A 15,018-nucleotide genomic window follows, 5' to 3' on the forward strand; every position below is an offset into this window, starting at 1 on the left:
CGAGCCCTCGTCGTAGTAACGGTCCCCGGCAGCCGAGCCCTCGTCGTAGTAACGGTCCCCGGCAGCCGAGCCCTCGTCGTAGTAATGGTCCCCGGCAGCCGAGCCCTCGTCGTAGTAATGGTCCCCGGCAGCCGAAACCTCATCGACAATTGTTTCCCCGGCAGCCGAGCCCTCGTCGTACTAATGGTCCCCGGCAGCCGAGCCCTCGTCGTACTAATGGTCCCCGGCAGCCGAGCCCTCGTAGTAGTAATGGTCTCCGACAGCCGAGCCCTCGTCAACAATTGTTTCCCCGGCAGCCGAGCCCTCGTCGTAGTAATGGTCCCCGGCAGCCAAGCCCTAGTCATAGTAACGGTCCCCGGCAGCCGAACCCTCGTCGTAGTAACGGTCCCCGGCAGCTGAGCCCTCGTCGTAGTAATGGTCCCCGGCAGCCAAGCCCTTGTCGTAGCAATGGTCCCCGGCAGCCGAGCCCTCGTCGTAGTAATGGTCCCTGGCAGCCGAGCCCTCGTCCACAATTTTTTCCCCGGCAGCCGAGCCCTCGTCGTAGTAATGGTCCCCGGCAGCGGAGCCCTCGTCGACAATTGTTTCCCCGGCAGCCAAGCCCTCGTCGTAGTAATGGTCCCCGGCAGCCGAGCCCTCGTCGTAGTAACGGTCCCCGGCAGCCGAGCCCTCATCGTAGTAATGGTCCCCGGCAGCCGAGCCCTCGTCGTAGTAATGGTCCCCGGCAGCCGAGCCCTCGTCGTAGTAACGGTCCCAGGCAGCCGAGCCCTCGTCGTAGTAATGGTCCCCGGCAGCCGAGCCCTCGTCGTAGTAACGGTCCCCGGCAGCCGAGCCCTCGTCGTAGTAATGGTCCCCGGCATTCGAGCCCTCGTCGACAATTTTTTCCCCGGCAGCCGAGCACTCGTCGTAGTAATGATCCCCGGCAGCCGAGCCCTCGTCGTAGTAACGGTCCCCGGCAGCCGAGCCCTCGTCGTAGTAACGGTCCCCGGCAGCCGAGCCCTCGTCGTAGTAACGGTCCCCGGCAGCCGAGACCTCGTCGTAAAAACGGTCCCCGGCAGTCGAGCCCTCGTCGTAGTAATGGTCCCCGGCAGCCGAGCCCTCGTCGTAGTAATGGTCCCCGGCAGCCGAGCCCTCGTCGACAATTGTTTCCCCGGCAGCCGAGCCCTCGTCGTACTAATGGTCCCCGGCAGCCGAGCCCTCGTCGTACTAATGGTCCCCGGCAGCCGAGCCCTCGTCGTAGTAATGGTCCCCGACAGCCGAGCCCTCGTCGACAATTGTTTCCCCAGCAGCCGAGCCCTCGTCGTAGTAATGGTCCCCGGCAGCCAAGCCCTAGTCGTAGTAACGGTCCCCGGCAGCCGAACCCTCGTCGTAGTAACGGTCCCCGGCAGCTGAGCCCTCGTCGTAGTAATGGTCCCCGGCAGCCGAGCCCTTGTCGTAGCAATGGTCCCCGGCAGCCGAGCCCTCGTCGTAGTAATGGTCCCTGGCAGCCGAGCCCTCGTCCACAATTTTTTCCCCGGCAGCCGAGCCCTCGTCGTAGTAATGGTCCCCGGCAGCGGAGCCCTCGTCGACAATTGTTTCCCCGGCAGCCGAGCCCTCGTCGTAGTAATGGTCCCCGGCAGCCGAGCCCTCGTCGTAGTAATGGTCCCCGGAAGCCGAGCCCTCGTCGTAGTAACGGTCCCCGGCAGCCGAGCCCTCATCGTAGTAATGGTCCCCGGCAGCCGAGCCCTCGTCGTAGTAATGGTCCCCGGCAGCCGAGCCCTCGTCGTAGTAACGGTCCCAGGCAGCCGAGCCCTCGTCGTAGTAATGGTCCCCGGCAGCCGAGCCCTCATCGACTATTGTTTCCCTGGCAGCCGAGCCCTCGTCGTAGTAATGGTCCCCGGCAGCCGAGCCCTCGTCGTAGTATATGGTCCCCGGCAGCCGAGCCCTCGTCGTAGTAACGGTCCCCGGCAGCCGAGCCCTCGTGGTAGTAATGGTCCCCGGCAGCCAAGCCCTAGTCGTAGCAATGGTCCCCGGCAGCCGAGCCCTCGTCGTAGTAATGGTCCCCGGCAGCCGAGCCCTCGTTGACAATTGTTTCCCCGGCAGCCGAGCCCTCGTCATAGTAATGGTCCCCGGCAGCCGAGCCCTCGTCGTAGTAATGGTCCCCGGCAGCCGAGCCCTCGTCGTAGTAACGGTCCCCGTCAGCCGAGCCCTCGTCGTAGTAATGGTCCCCGGCAGCCGAGCCCTCGTCGTAGTAACGGTCCCCGGCAGCCGAGCCCTCGTCGTAGTAATGGTCCCCGGCATTCGAGCCCTCGTCGATAATTTTTTCCCCGGCAGCCGAGCACTCGTCGTAGTAATGATCCCCGGCAGCCGAGCCCTCGTCGTAGTAACGGTCCCCGGCAGCCAAGCCCTCGTCGTAGTAACGGTCCCCGGCAGCCGAGCCCTCGTCGTAGTAACGGTCCCCGGCAGCCGAGCCCTCGTCGTAGTAACGGTCCCCGGCAGTCGAGCCCTCGTCGTAGTAATGGTCCCCGGCAGCCGAGCCCTCGTCGTAGTAATGGTCCCCGGCAGCCGAGCCCTCGTCGACAATTGTTTCCCCGGCAGCCGAGCCCTCGTCGTACTAATGGTCCCCGGCAGCCGAGCCCTCGTCGTAGTAATGGTCCCCGGCAGCCAAGCCCTAGTCGTAGTAACGGTCCCCGGCAGCCGAACCCTCGTCGTAGTAACGGTCCCCGGCAGCTGAGCCCTCGTCGTAGTAATGGTCCCCGGCAGCCGAGCCCTTGTCGTAGCAATGGTCCCCGGCAGCCGAGCCCTCGTCGTAGTAATGGTCCCTGGCAGCCGAGCCCTCGTCCACAATTTTTTCCCCGGCAGCCGAGCCCTCGTCGTAGTAATGGTCCCCGGCAGCGGAGCCCTCGTCGACAATTGTTTCCCCGGCAGCCGAGCCCTCGTCGTAGTAATGGTCCCCGGCAGCCGAGCCCTCGTCGTAGTAATGGTCCCCGGCAGCCGAGCCCTCGTCGTAGTAACGGTCCCCGGCAGGCGAGCCCTCATCGTAGTAATGGTCCCCGGCAGCCGAGCCCTCGTCGTAGTAATGGTCCCCGGCAGCCGAGCCCTCGTCGTAGTAACGGTCCCAGGCAGCCGAGCCCTCGTCGTAGTAATGGTCCCCGGCAGCCGAGCCCTCGTCGACTATTGTTTCCCTGGCAGCCGAGCCCTCGTCGTAGTAATGGTCCCCGGCAGCCGAGCCCTCGTCGTAGTATATGGTCCCCGGCAGCCGAGCCCTCGTCGTAGTAACGGTCCCCGGCAGCCGAGCCCTCGTCGTAGTAACGGTCCCCGGCAGCTGAGCCCTCGTCGTAGTAACGGTCCCCGGCAGCCGAGCCCTCGTCGTAGTAACGGTCCCCGGCAGCCGAGCCCTCGTCGTAGTAATGGTCCCCGGCAGCCGAGCCCTCGTCGTAGTAATGGTCCCCGGCAGCCGAGCCCTCGTCGTAGTAATGGTCCCCGGCAGCCGAGCCCTCGTCGACAATTGTTTCCCCGGCAGGCGAGCCCTCGTCGTACTAATGGTCCCCGGCAGCCGAGCCCTCGTCGTAGTAATGGTCCCCGGCAGCCGAGCCCTCGTCCACAGTTTTTTCCCCGGCAGCCGAGCCCTAGTCGTAGTAATGGTCCCCGGCAGCCGAGCCCTCGTCGACTATTGTTTCCCCGGCAGCCGAGCCCTCGTCGTAGTAATGGTCCCCGGCAGCCGAGCCCTCGTCGTAGTAACGGTCCCCGGCAGCCGAGCCCTCGTCGTAGTAACGGTCCCCGGCAGCCGAGCCCTCGTCGTAGTAATGGTCCCCGGCAGCCGAGCCCTCGTCGTAGTAACGGTCCCCGGCAGCCGAGCCCTCGTCGTAGTAATGGTCCCCGGCAGCCGAGCCCTCGTCGTAGTAATGGTCCCCGGCAGTCGAGCCCTCGTCGTAGTAATGGTCCCCGGCAGCCGAGCCCTCGTTGTAGTAATGGTCCCCGGCAGCCGAGCCCTCGTCGACAATTGTTTCCCCGGCAGCCGAGACCTCGTCGTACTAACGGTCTCCGGCAGCCGAGCCCTCGTCGTAGTAATGGTCCCCGGCAGCCGAGCCCTCGTCGACAATTGTTTCCCCGGCAGCCGAGCACTCGTCGTAGTAATGGTCCCCGGCAGCCGAGCCCTCGTCGTAGTAACGGTCCCCGGCAGCCGAGCCCTCGTCGTAGTAATGGTCCCCGGCAGTCGAGCCCTCGTCGTAGTAATGGTCCCCGGCAGCCGAGCCCTCATCGTAGTAATGGTCCCCGGCAGCCGAGCCCTTGTCGTAGTAATGGTCCCCGGCAGCCGAGCCCTCGTCGTAGTAACGGTCCCCGGCAGCCGAGCCCTCGTCGTAGTAATGGTCCCCGGCAGCCGAGCCCTCGTCGTAGTAACGGTCCCCGGCAGCCGAGCCCTCGTCGTAGTAATGGTCCCCGGCATTCGAGCCCTCGTCGACAATTTTTTCCCCGGCAGCCGAGCACTCGTCGTAGTAATGATCCCCGGCAGCCGAGCCCTCGTCGTAGTAACGGTCCCCGGCAGCCGAGCCCTCGTCGTAGTAACGGTCCCCGGCAGCCGAGCCCTCGTCGTAGTAACGGTCCCCGGCAGTCGAGCCCTCGTCGTAGTAATGGTCCCCGGCAGCCGAGCCCTCGTCGTAGTAATGGTCCCCGGCAGCCGAAACCTCATCGACAATTGTTTCCCCGGCAGCCGAGCCCTCGTCGTACTAATGGTCCCCGGCAGCCGAGCCCTCGTCGTACTAATGGTCCCCGGCAGCCGAGCCCTCGTAGTAGTAATGGTCCCCGACAGCCGAGCCCTCGTCAACAATTGTTTCCCCGGCAGCCGAGCCCTCGTCGTAGTAATGGTCCCCGGCAGCCAAGCCCTAGTCGTAGTAACGGTCCCCGGCAGCCGAACCCTCGTCGTAGTAACGGTCCCCGGCAGCTGAGCCCTCGTCGTAGTAATGGTCCCCGGCAGCCGAGCCCTTGTCGTAGCAATGGTCCCCGGCAGCCGAGCCCTCGTCGTAGTAATGGTCCCTGGCAGCCGAGCCCTCGTCCACAATTTTTTCCCCGGCAGCCGAGCCCTCGTCGTAGTAATGGTCCCCGGCAGCGGAGCCCTCGTCGACAATTGTTTCCCCGGCAGCCGAGCCCTCGTCGTAGTAATGGTCCCCGGCAGCCGAGCCCTCGTCGTAGTAATGGTCCCCGGCAGCCGAGCCCTCGTCGTAGTAACGGTCCCCGGCAGGCGAGCCCTCATCGTAGTAATGGTCCCCGGCAGCCGAGCCCTCGTCGTAGTAATGGTCCCCGGCAGCCGAGCCCTCGTCGTAGTAACGGTCCCAGGCAGCCGAGCCCTCGTCGTAGTAATGGTCCCCGGCAGCCGAGCCCTCGTCGACTATTGTTTCCCTGGCAGCCGAGCCCTCGTCGTAGTAATGGTCCCCGGCAGCCGAGCCCTCGTCGTAGTATATGGTCCCCGGCAGCCGAGCCCTCGTCGTAGTAACGGTCCCCGGCAGCCGAGCCCTCGTCGTAGTAACGGTCCCCGGCAGCCGAGCCCTCGTCGTAGTAACGGTCCCCGGCAGCCGAGCCCTCGTCGTAGTAACGGTCCCCGGCAGCCGAGCCCTCGTCGTAGTAATGGTCCCCGGCAGTCGAGCCCTCGTCGTAGTAATGGTCCCCGGCAGCCGAGCCCTCGTCGTAGTAATGGTCCCCGGCAGCCGAGCCCTCGTCGACAATTGTTTCCCCGGCAGGCGAGCCCTCGTCGTACTAATGGTCCCCGGCAGCCAAGCCCTAGTCGTAGTAACGGTCCCCGGCAGCCGAACCCTCGTCGTAGTAACGGTCCCCGGCAGCCGAGCCCTCGTCATAGTAATGGTCCCCGGCAGCCGAGCCCTCGTCGACAATTGTTTCCCCGGCAGGCGAGCCCTCGTCGTACTAATGGTCCCCGGCAGCCAAGCCCTAGTCGTAGTAACGGTCCCCGGCAGCCGAACCCTCGTCGTAGTAACGGTCCCCGGCAGCTAAGCCCTCGTCGTAGTAACGGTCCCCGGCAGCCGAGCCCTCGTCGTAGTAATGGTCCCCGGCAGCCGAGCCCTCGTCGTAGTAACGGTACCCAGCAGCCGAGCCCTAATCGTAGTAATGGTCCCCAGCAGCAGAGCCCTCGTCGTAGTAATGGTCCCCGGCAGCCGAGCCCTCGTCGTAGTAACGGTCCCAGGCAGCCGAGCCCTCGTCGTAGTAATGGTCCCCGGCAGCCGAGCCCTCGTCGTAGTATATGGTCCCCGGCAGCCGAGCCCTCGTCGTAGTAATGGTCCCCGGCAGCTGAGCCCTCGTCGTAGTAACGGTCCCCGGCAGCCGAGCCCTCGTCGTAGTAACGGTCCCCGGCAGCCGAGCCCTCGTCGTAGTAATGGTCCCCGGCAGCCGAGCCCTCGTCGTAGTAATGGTCCCCGGCAGCCGAGCCCTCGTGGTAGTAATGGTGCCCGGCAGCCAAGCCCTAGTCGTAGTAACGGTCCCCGGCAGCCGAACCCTCGTCGTAGTAACGGTCCCCGGCAGCCGAGCCCTTGTCGTAGCAATGGTCCCCGGCAGCCGAGCCCTCGTCGTAGTAATGGTCCCCGGCAGCCGAGCCCTCGTCCACAATTTTTTCCCCGGCAGCCGAGCCCTCGTCGTAGTAATGGTCCCCGGCAGCCGAGCCCTCGTCGACAATTGTTTCCCCGGCAGCCGAGCCCTCGTCATAGTAATGGTCCCCGGCAGCCGAGCCCTCGTCGTAGTAATGGTCCCCGGCAGCCGAGCCCTCGTCGTAGTAACGGTCCCCGGCAGCCGAGCCCTCGTCGTAGTAATGGTCCCCGGCAGCCGAGCCCTCGTCGTAGTAACGGTCCCCGGCAGCCGAGCCCTCGTCGTAGTAATGGTCCCCGGAAGCCAAGCCCTCGTCGTAGTAATGGTCCCCGGCAGCCGAGCCCTCGTCGACAACTGTATCCCCGGCAGCCGAGCCCTCGTCGTAGTAATGGTCCCCGGCAGCGGAGCCCTCGTCGACAATTGTTTCCCCGGCAGCCGAGCCCTCGTCGTAGTAATGGTCCCCGGCAGCCGAGCCCTCGTCGTAGTAACGGTCCCCGGCAGGCGAGCCCTCATCGTAGTAATGGTCCCCGGCAGCCGAGCCCTCGTCGTAGTAATGGTCCCCGGCAGCCGAGCCCTCGTCGTAGTAACGGTCCCAGGCAGCCGAGCCCTCGTCGTAGTAATGGTCCCCGGCAGCCGAGCCCTCGTCGACTATTGTTTCCCTGGCAGCCGAGCCCTCGTCGTAGTAATGGTCCCCGGCAGCCGAGCCCTCGTCGTAGTAATGGTCCCCGGCAGCCGAGCCCTCGTCGACAATTGTTTCCCCGGCAGCCGAGACCTCGTCGTACTAACGGTCTCCGGCAGCCGAGCCCTCGTCGGAGTAATGGTCCCCGGCAGCCGAGCCCTCGTCGACAATTGTTTCTTCGGCAGCCGAGCCCTCGTCGTAGTAATGGTCCCCGGCAGCCAAGCCCTAGTCGTAGTAATGGTCCCCGGCAGCCGAACCCTCGTCGTAGTAACGGTCCCCGGCAGCCGAACCCTCGTCGTAGTAACGGTCCCCGGCAGCTAAGCCCTCGTCGTAGTAATGGTCCCCGGCAGCCGAGCCCTTGTCGTAGCAATGGTCCCCGCCAGCCGAGCCCTCGTCGTAGTAATGGTCCCCGGCAGCCGAGCCCTCGTCCACAATTTTTTCCCCGGCAGCCGAGCCCTCGTCGTAGTAATGGTCCCCGGCAGCCTAGCCCTCGTCGACAATTGTTTCCCCGGCAGCCGAGCCCTCGTCATAGTAATGGTCCCCGGCAGCCGAGCCCTCGTCGTAGTAATGGTCCCCGGCAGCCGAGCCCTCGTCGTAGTAACGGTCCCCGGCAGACGAGCCCTCGTCGTATTAATGGTCCCCGGCAGCCGAGCCCTCGTCGTAGTAACGGTCCCCGGCAGCCGAGCCCTCGCCGACAATTTTTTCCCCGGCAGCCGAGCCCTCGTCGTAGTAATGGTCCCCGGTAGCCGAGCCCTAGTCGTAGTAATGGTCCCCGGCAGCCGAGCCCTCGTCCCCAATTTTTTCCCAGGCAGCCAAGCCCTCTTCGTAGTAATGGTCCCCAGCAGCCGAGCCCTCGTCCACAATTGTTTCCCCGGCAGCCGAGCCCTCGTCGTAGTAATGGTCCCGGGCAGCCGAGCCCTCGTCGTAGTAATGCTCCCCGGCAGCCGAGCCCTCGTCGTAGTAACGGTCCCCGGCAGCCGAGCCATCGTCGTAGTAATGGTCCTCGGCAGCCGAGCCCTCGTCGTAGTAATGGTCCCCGGCAGCTGAGCCCTCATCGTAGTAATGGTCCCCGGCAGCCGAGCCCTCGTCGTAGTAATGGTCCCCGGCAGCCGAGCCCTCGTCGACAATTGTATCCCCGGCAGCCGAGCCCTCGTCGTAGTAACGGTCCCCGGCAGCCGAGCCCTCGTCGACAATTTTTTCCCCGGCAGCCGAGCCCTCGTCGTAGCAATGGTCCCCGGCAGTCGAGCCCTCGTTAACAATTTTTTTCCCCGGCAGCCGAGCCCTCGTCGTAGTAATGGTCCCGGCAGCGGAGCCCTCGTCGACAATTGTTTCCCCGGCAGCCGAGCCCTCGTCGTAGTAACGGTCCCCGGCAGCCGAGCCCTCGTCGTAGTAATGGTCCCCGGCAGCCGAGCCCTCGTCGTAGTAACGGTCCCCAGCAGCCGAGCCCTAATCGTAGTAATGGTCCCCAGCAGCCGAGCCCTCGTCGTAGTAATGGTCCCCCCGGCAGCCGAGCCCTCGTCGTAGTAACGGTCCCAGGCAGCCGAGCCCTCGACGTAGTAATGGTCCCCCGGCAGCCGAGCCCTCGTCGACTATTGTTTCCCCGGCAGCCGAGCTCTCGTCGTAGTAATGGTCCCCGGCAGCCGAGCCCTCGTCGTAGTATATGGTCCCCGGCAGCCGAGCCCTCATCGTACTAATGGTCCCCCGGCAGCTGAGCCCTCGTCGTAGTAACGGTCCCCGGCAGCCGAGCCCTCGTCGTAGTAACGGTCCCCGGCAGCCGAGCCCTCGTCGTAGTAATGGTCCCCGGCAGCCGAGCCCTCGTCGACAATTGTTTCCCCGGCAGCCGAGCCCTCGTCGTAGTAATGGTCCCCGGCAGGCGAGCCCTCGTCGACAATTGTATCCCCGGCAGCCGAGCCCTCGTCGTAGTAATGGTCCCCGGCAGCCGAGCCCTCGTCGTAGTAATGGTCCCCGGCAGCCGAGCCCTCGTCGTAGTAACGGTCCCCCGGCAGCCGAGCCCTCGTCGTAGTAACGGTCCCCGGCAGCCGAGCCCTCGTCGTAGTAATGGTCCCCGGCATTCAAGCCCTCGTCGACAATTTTTTCCCCGGCAGCCGAGCACTCGTCGTAGTAATGGTCCCCAGCAGCCCGAGCCCTAATCGTAGTAATGGTCCCCAGCAGCCGAGCCCTCGTCGTAGTAATGGTCCCCGGCAGCCGAGCCCTCGTCGTAGTAACGGTCCCAGGCAGCCGAGCCCTCATCGACAATTTTTTCCCCGGCAGCCGAGCCCTCGTCGTAGTAATGATCCCCGGCAGCTGAGCCCTCGTCGTAGTAACGGTCCCCCGGCAGCCGAGCCCTCGTCGTAGTAATGGTCCCCGGCATTCAAGCCCTCGTCGACAATTTTTTCCCCGGCAGCCGAGCACTCGTCGTAGTAATGGTCCCCAGCAGCCGAGCCCTAATCGTAGTAATGGTCCCCAGCAGCCGAGCCCTCGTCGTAGTAATGGTCCCCGGCAGCCGAGCCCTCGTCGTAGTAACGGTCCCAGGCAGCCGAGCCCTCATCGACAATTTTTTCCCCGGCAGCCGAGCCCTCGTCGTAGTAATGGTCCCCAGCAGCCGAGCCCTAATCGTAGTAATGGTCCCCAGCAGCCGAGCCCTCGTCGTAGTAATGGTCCCCGGCAGCCGAGCCCTCGTCGTAGTAACGGTCCCAGGCAGCCGAGCCCTCATCGACAATTTTTTCCCCGGCAGCCGAGCCCTCGTCGTAGTAATGATCCCCGGCAGCTGAGCCCTCGTCGTAGTAACGGTTCGGGGCAGCCGAGCCCTCGTCGTAGTAATGGTCCCCGGCAGCCGAGCCCTCGTCGTAGTAATGGTCCCCGGCAGCCGAGCCCTCGTCGACAATTGTTTCCCCGGCAGCCGAGCCCCTCGTGGTAGTAATGGTCCCCGGCAGCCAAGCCCTAGTCGTTAGTAACGGTCCCCGGCAGCCGAACCCTCGTCGTAGTAACGGTCCTCCCGCAGCCGAGCCCTCGTCGTAGTAATGGTCCCCGGCAGCCGAGCCCTTGTCGTAGCAATGGTCCCCGGCAGCCGAGCCCTCGTCGTAGTAATGGTCCCCGGCAGCCGAGCCCTCGTCGTAGTAATGGTCCCTGGCAGCCGAGCCCTCGTCCACAATTTTTTCCCCGGCAGCCGAGCCCTCGTCGTAGTAATGGTCCCCGGCAGCCGAGCCCTCGTCGACAATTGTTTCCCCCGGCAGCCGAGCCCTCGTCATAGTAATGGTCCCCGGCAGCCGAGCCCTCGTCGTAGTAATGGTCCCCGGCAGCCGAGCCCTCGTCGTAGTAACGGTCCCCGGAAGCCGAGCCCTCGTCGTAGTAATGGTCCCCGGCAGCCGAGCCCTCGTCGTAGTAACGGTCCCCGGCAGCCGAGCCCTCGTCGTAGTAATGGTCCCCGGCAGCCAAGCCCTCGTCGTAGTAATGGTCCCCGGCAGCCGAGCCCTCGTCGACAATTGTATCCCCGGCAGCCGAGCCCTCGTCGTAGTAATGGTCCCCGGCAGCCGAGCCCCTCGTCGACAATTGTTTCCCCCGGCAGCCGAGCCCTCGTCGTAGTAATGGTCCCCGGCAGCCAAGCCCTAGTCGTAGTAACGGTCCCCGGCAGCCGAACCCTCGTCGTAGTAACGGTCCCCGGCAGCCGAGCCCTCGTCGTAGTAATGGTCCCCGGCAGCCGAGCCCTTGTCGTAGCAATGGTCCCCGGCAGCCGAGCCCTCGTCGTAGTAATGGTCCCCGGCAGCCGAGCCCTCGTCGTAGTAATGCTCCCCGGCAGCCGAGTCCTCGTCGTAGTAACGGTCCCCCGGCAGCCGAGCCCTCGTCGTAGTAATGGTCCCCCGGCAGCCGAGCCCTCGTCGTAGTAACGGTCCCGGCAAGCCGAGCCCTCGTCGTAGTAACGGTCCCCGGCAGCCGAGCCCTCGTCGACAATTGTTTCCCCGGCAGGCGAGCCCTCGTCGTACTAATGGTCCCCGGCAGCCGAGCCCTCGTCGTAGTAATGGTCCCCGGCAGCCGAGCCCTCGTCGACAATTGTTTCCCCGGCAGCCGAGCCCCTCGTCGTAGTAATGGTCCCCCGGCAGCCAAGCCCTAGTCGTAGTAACGGTCCCCCGGCAGCCGAGCCCTCGTCGTAGTAACGGTCCCCGGCAGCCGAGCCCTCGTCGTAGTAATGGTCCCCGGCAGCCGAGCCCTTGTCGTAGCAATGGTCCCCGGCAGCCGAGCCCTCGTCGTAGTAATGGTCCCCCGGGCAGCCGAGCCCTCGTCCACAATTTTTTCCCCCGGCAGCCGAGCCCTAGTCGTAGTAATGGTCCCCGGCAGCCGAGCCCTCGTCGACTATTGTTTCCCCCGGCAGCCGAGCCCTCGTCGTAGTAATGGTCCCCGGCAGCCGAGCCCTCGTCGTAGTATATGGTCCCCGGCAGCCGAGCCCTCGTCGTAGTAACGGTCCCCGGCAGCCGAGCCCTCGTCGTAGTAACGGTCCCCGGCAGCCGAGCCCTCGTCGTAGTAACGGTCCCCGGCAGCCGAGCCCTCGTCGTAGTAATGGTCCCCGGCAGCCGAGCCCTCGTCGTAGTAACGGTCCCCGGCAGCCGAGCCCTCGTCGTAGTAATGGTCCCCGGCAGCCGAGCCCTCGTCGTAGTAATGGTCCCCGGCAGTCGAGCCCTCGTCGTAGTAATGGTCCCCGGCAGCCGAGCCCTCGTTGTAGTAATGGTCCCCGGCAGCCGAGCCCTCGTCGACAATTGTTTCCTCCCCGGCAGCCGAGACCTCGTCGTACTACGGTCTCCGGCAGCCGAGCCCTCGTCGTAGTAATGGTCCCCGGCAGCCGAGCCCTCGTCGACAATTGTTTCCCCGGCAGCCGAGCACTCGTCGTAGTAATGGTCCCCCGGCAGCCAAGCCCTAGTCGTAGTAAACGGTCCCCGGCAGCCGAACCCTCGTCGTAGTAACGGTCCCCGGCAGCCGAACCCTCGTCGTAGTAACGGTCCCCGGCAGCTAAGCCCTCGTCGTAGTAACGGTCCCCGGCAGCCGAGCCCTCGTCGTAGTAATGGTCCCCGGCAGCCGAGCCCCTCGTCGTAGTAACGGTACCCAGCAGCCGAGCCCTAATCGTAGTAATGGTCCCCAGCAGCCGAGCCCTAATCGTAGTAATGGTCCCCAGCAGCCGAGCCCTCGTCGTAGTAATGGTCCCCGGCAGCCGAACCCTCGTCGTAGTATATGGTCCCCGGCAGCCGAGCCCTCGTCGTAGTAATGGTCCCCGGCAGCTGAGCCCTCGTCGTAGTAACGGTCCCCCGGCAGCCGAGCCCTCGTCGTAGTAACGGTCCCCGGCAGCCGAGCCCTCGTCGTAGTAATGGTCCCCGGCTGCCGAGCCCTCGTCGACAATTGTTTCCCCGGCAGCCGAGCCCTCGTGGTAGTAATGGTCCCCGGCAGCCAAGCCCTAGTCGTATTAACGGTCCCCGGCAGCCGAACCCCTCGTCGTAGTAACGGTCCCAGGCAGCCGAGCCCTCGTCGTAGTAATGGTCCCCGGCAGCCGAGCCCTCGTCGTAGTAACGGTCCCAGGCAGCCGAGCCCTCGTCGTAGTAATGGTCCCCGGCATTCGAGCCCTCGTCGACAATTTTTTCCCCGGCAGCCGAGCACTCGTCGTAGTAATGATCCCCGGCAGCCGAGCCCTCGTCGTAGTAACGGTCCCCGGCAGCCAAGCCCTCGTCGTAGTAACGGTCCCCGGCAGCCGAGCCCTCGTCGTAGTAACGGTCCCCGGCAGCCGAGACCTCGTCGTAAAAACGGTCCCCGGCAGTCGAGCCCTCGTCGTAGTAATGGTCCCCGGCAGCCGAGCCCCTCGTCGTAGTAATGGTCCCCCGGCAGCCGAGCCCTCGTCGACAATTGTTTCCCCGGCAGCCGAGCCCTCGTCGTACTAATGGTCCCCGGCAGCCGAGCCCTCGTCGTACTAATGGTCCCCGGCAGCCGAGCCCTCGTAGTAGTAATGGTCCCCGACAGCCGAGCCCTCGTCGACAATTGTTTCCCCGGCAGCCGAGCCCTCGTCGTAGTAATGGTCCCCCGGCAGCCAAGCCCTAGTCGTAGTAACGGTCCCCGGCAGCCGAACCCTCGTCGTAGTAACGGTCCCCGGCAGCTGAGCCCTCGTCGTAGTAATGGTCCCCGGCAGCCGAGCCCTTGTCGTAGCAATGGTCCCCGGCAGCCGAGCCCTCGTCGTAGTAATGGTCCCTGGCAGCCGAGCCCTCGTCCACAATTTTTTCCCCGGCAGCCGAGCCCTCGTCGTAGTAATGGTCCCCGGCAGCCGAGCCCTCGTCGTAGTAATGGTCCCCGGAAGCCGAGCCCTCGTCGTAGTAACGGTCCCCGGCAGCCGAGCCCCTCATCGTAGTAATGGTCCCCGGCAGCCGAGCCCTCGTCGTAGTAATGGTCCCCGGCAGCCGAGCCCTCGTCGTAGTAACGGTCCCAGGCAGCCGAGCCCTCGTCGTAGTAATGGTCCCCGGCAGCCGAGCCCTCATCGACTATTGTTTCCCTGGCAGCCGAGCCCTCGTCGTAGTAATGGTCCCCGGCAGCCGAGCCCTCGTCGTAGTATATGGTCCCCGGCAGCCGAGCCCTCGTCGTAGTAACGGTCCCCGGCAGCCGAGCCCTCGTGGTAGTAATGGTCCCCGGCAGCCAAGCCCTAGTCGTAGCAATGGTCCCCGGCAGCCGAGCCCTCGTCGTAGTAATGGTCCCCCGGCAGCCGAGCCCTCGTCCACAATTTTTTCCCCGGCAGCCGAGCCCTCGTCGTAGTAATGGTCCCCCGGCAGCCGAGCCCTCGTTGACAATTGTTTCCCCGGCAGCCGAGCCCTCGTCATAGTAATGGTCCCCGGCAGCCGAGCCCTCGTCGTAGTAATGGTCCCCGGCAGCCGAGCCCTCGTCGTAGTAACGGTCCCCCGGCAGCCGAGCCCTCGTCGTAGTAATGGTCCCCGGCAGCCGAGCCCTCGTCGTAGTAACGGTCCCCGGCAGCCGAGCCCTCGTCGTAGTAATGGTCCCCGGCATTCGAGCCCTCGTCGACAATTTTTTCCCCCGGCAGCCGAGCACTCGTCGTAGTAATGATCCCCGGCAGCCGAGCCCTCGTCGTAGTAACGGTCCCCGGCAGCCGAGCCCTCGTCGTAGTAACGGTCCCCGGCAGCCGAGCCCTCGTCGTAGTAACGGTCCCCGGCAGCCGAGCCCTCGTCGTACTAATGGTCCCCGGCAGCCGAGCCCTCGTCGTAGTAATGGTCCCCCGGCAGCCGAGCCCTCGTCGTAGTATATGGTCCCCGGCAGCCGAGCCCTCGTCGTAGTAACGGTCCCCGGCAGCCGAGCCCTCGTGGTAGTAATGGTCCCCGGCAGCCAAGCCTAGTCGTAGCAATGGTCCCCGGCAGCCGAGCCCTCGTCGTAGTAATGGTCCCCGGCAGCCGAGCCCTCGTCCACAATTTTTTCCCCGGCAGCGAGCCCTCGTCGTAGTAATGGTCCCCGGCAGCCGAGCCCTCGTTGACAATTGTTTCCCCGGCAGCCGAGCCCTCGTCATAGTAATGGTCCCCGGCAGCCGAGCCCTCGTCGTAGTAATGGTCCCCGGCAGCCGAGCCCTCGTCGTAGTAACGGTCCCCGGCAGCCGAGCCCTCGTCGTAGTAATGTCCCCGGCAGCCGAGCCCTCGTCGTAGTAACGGTCCCCGGCAGCCGAGCCCTCGTCGTAGTAATGGTCCCCGGCATTCGAGCCCTCGTCGACAATTTTTTCCCCGGCAGCCGAGCACTCGTCGTAGTAATGATCC

Source organism: Harpia harpyja, chromosome 8, assembly GCF_026419915.1.
Source record: "Harpia harpyja isolate bHarHar1 chromosome 8, bHarHar1 primary haplotype, whole genome shotgun sequence".
Lineage (NCBI taxonomy): Eukaryota > Metazoa > Chordata > Aves > Accipitriformes > Accipitridae > Harpia > Harpia harpyja.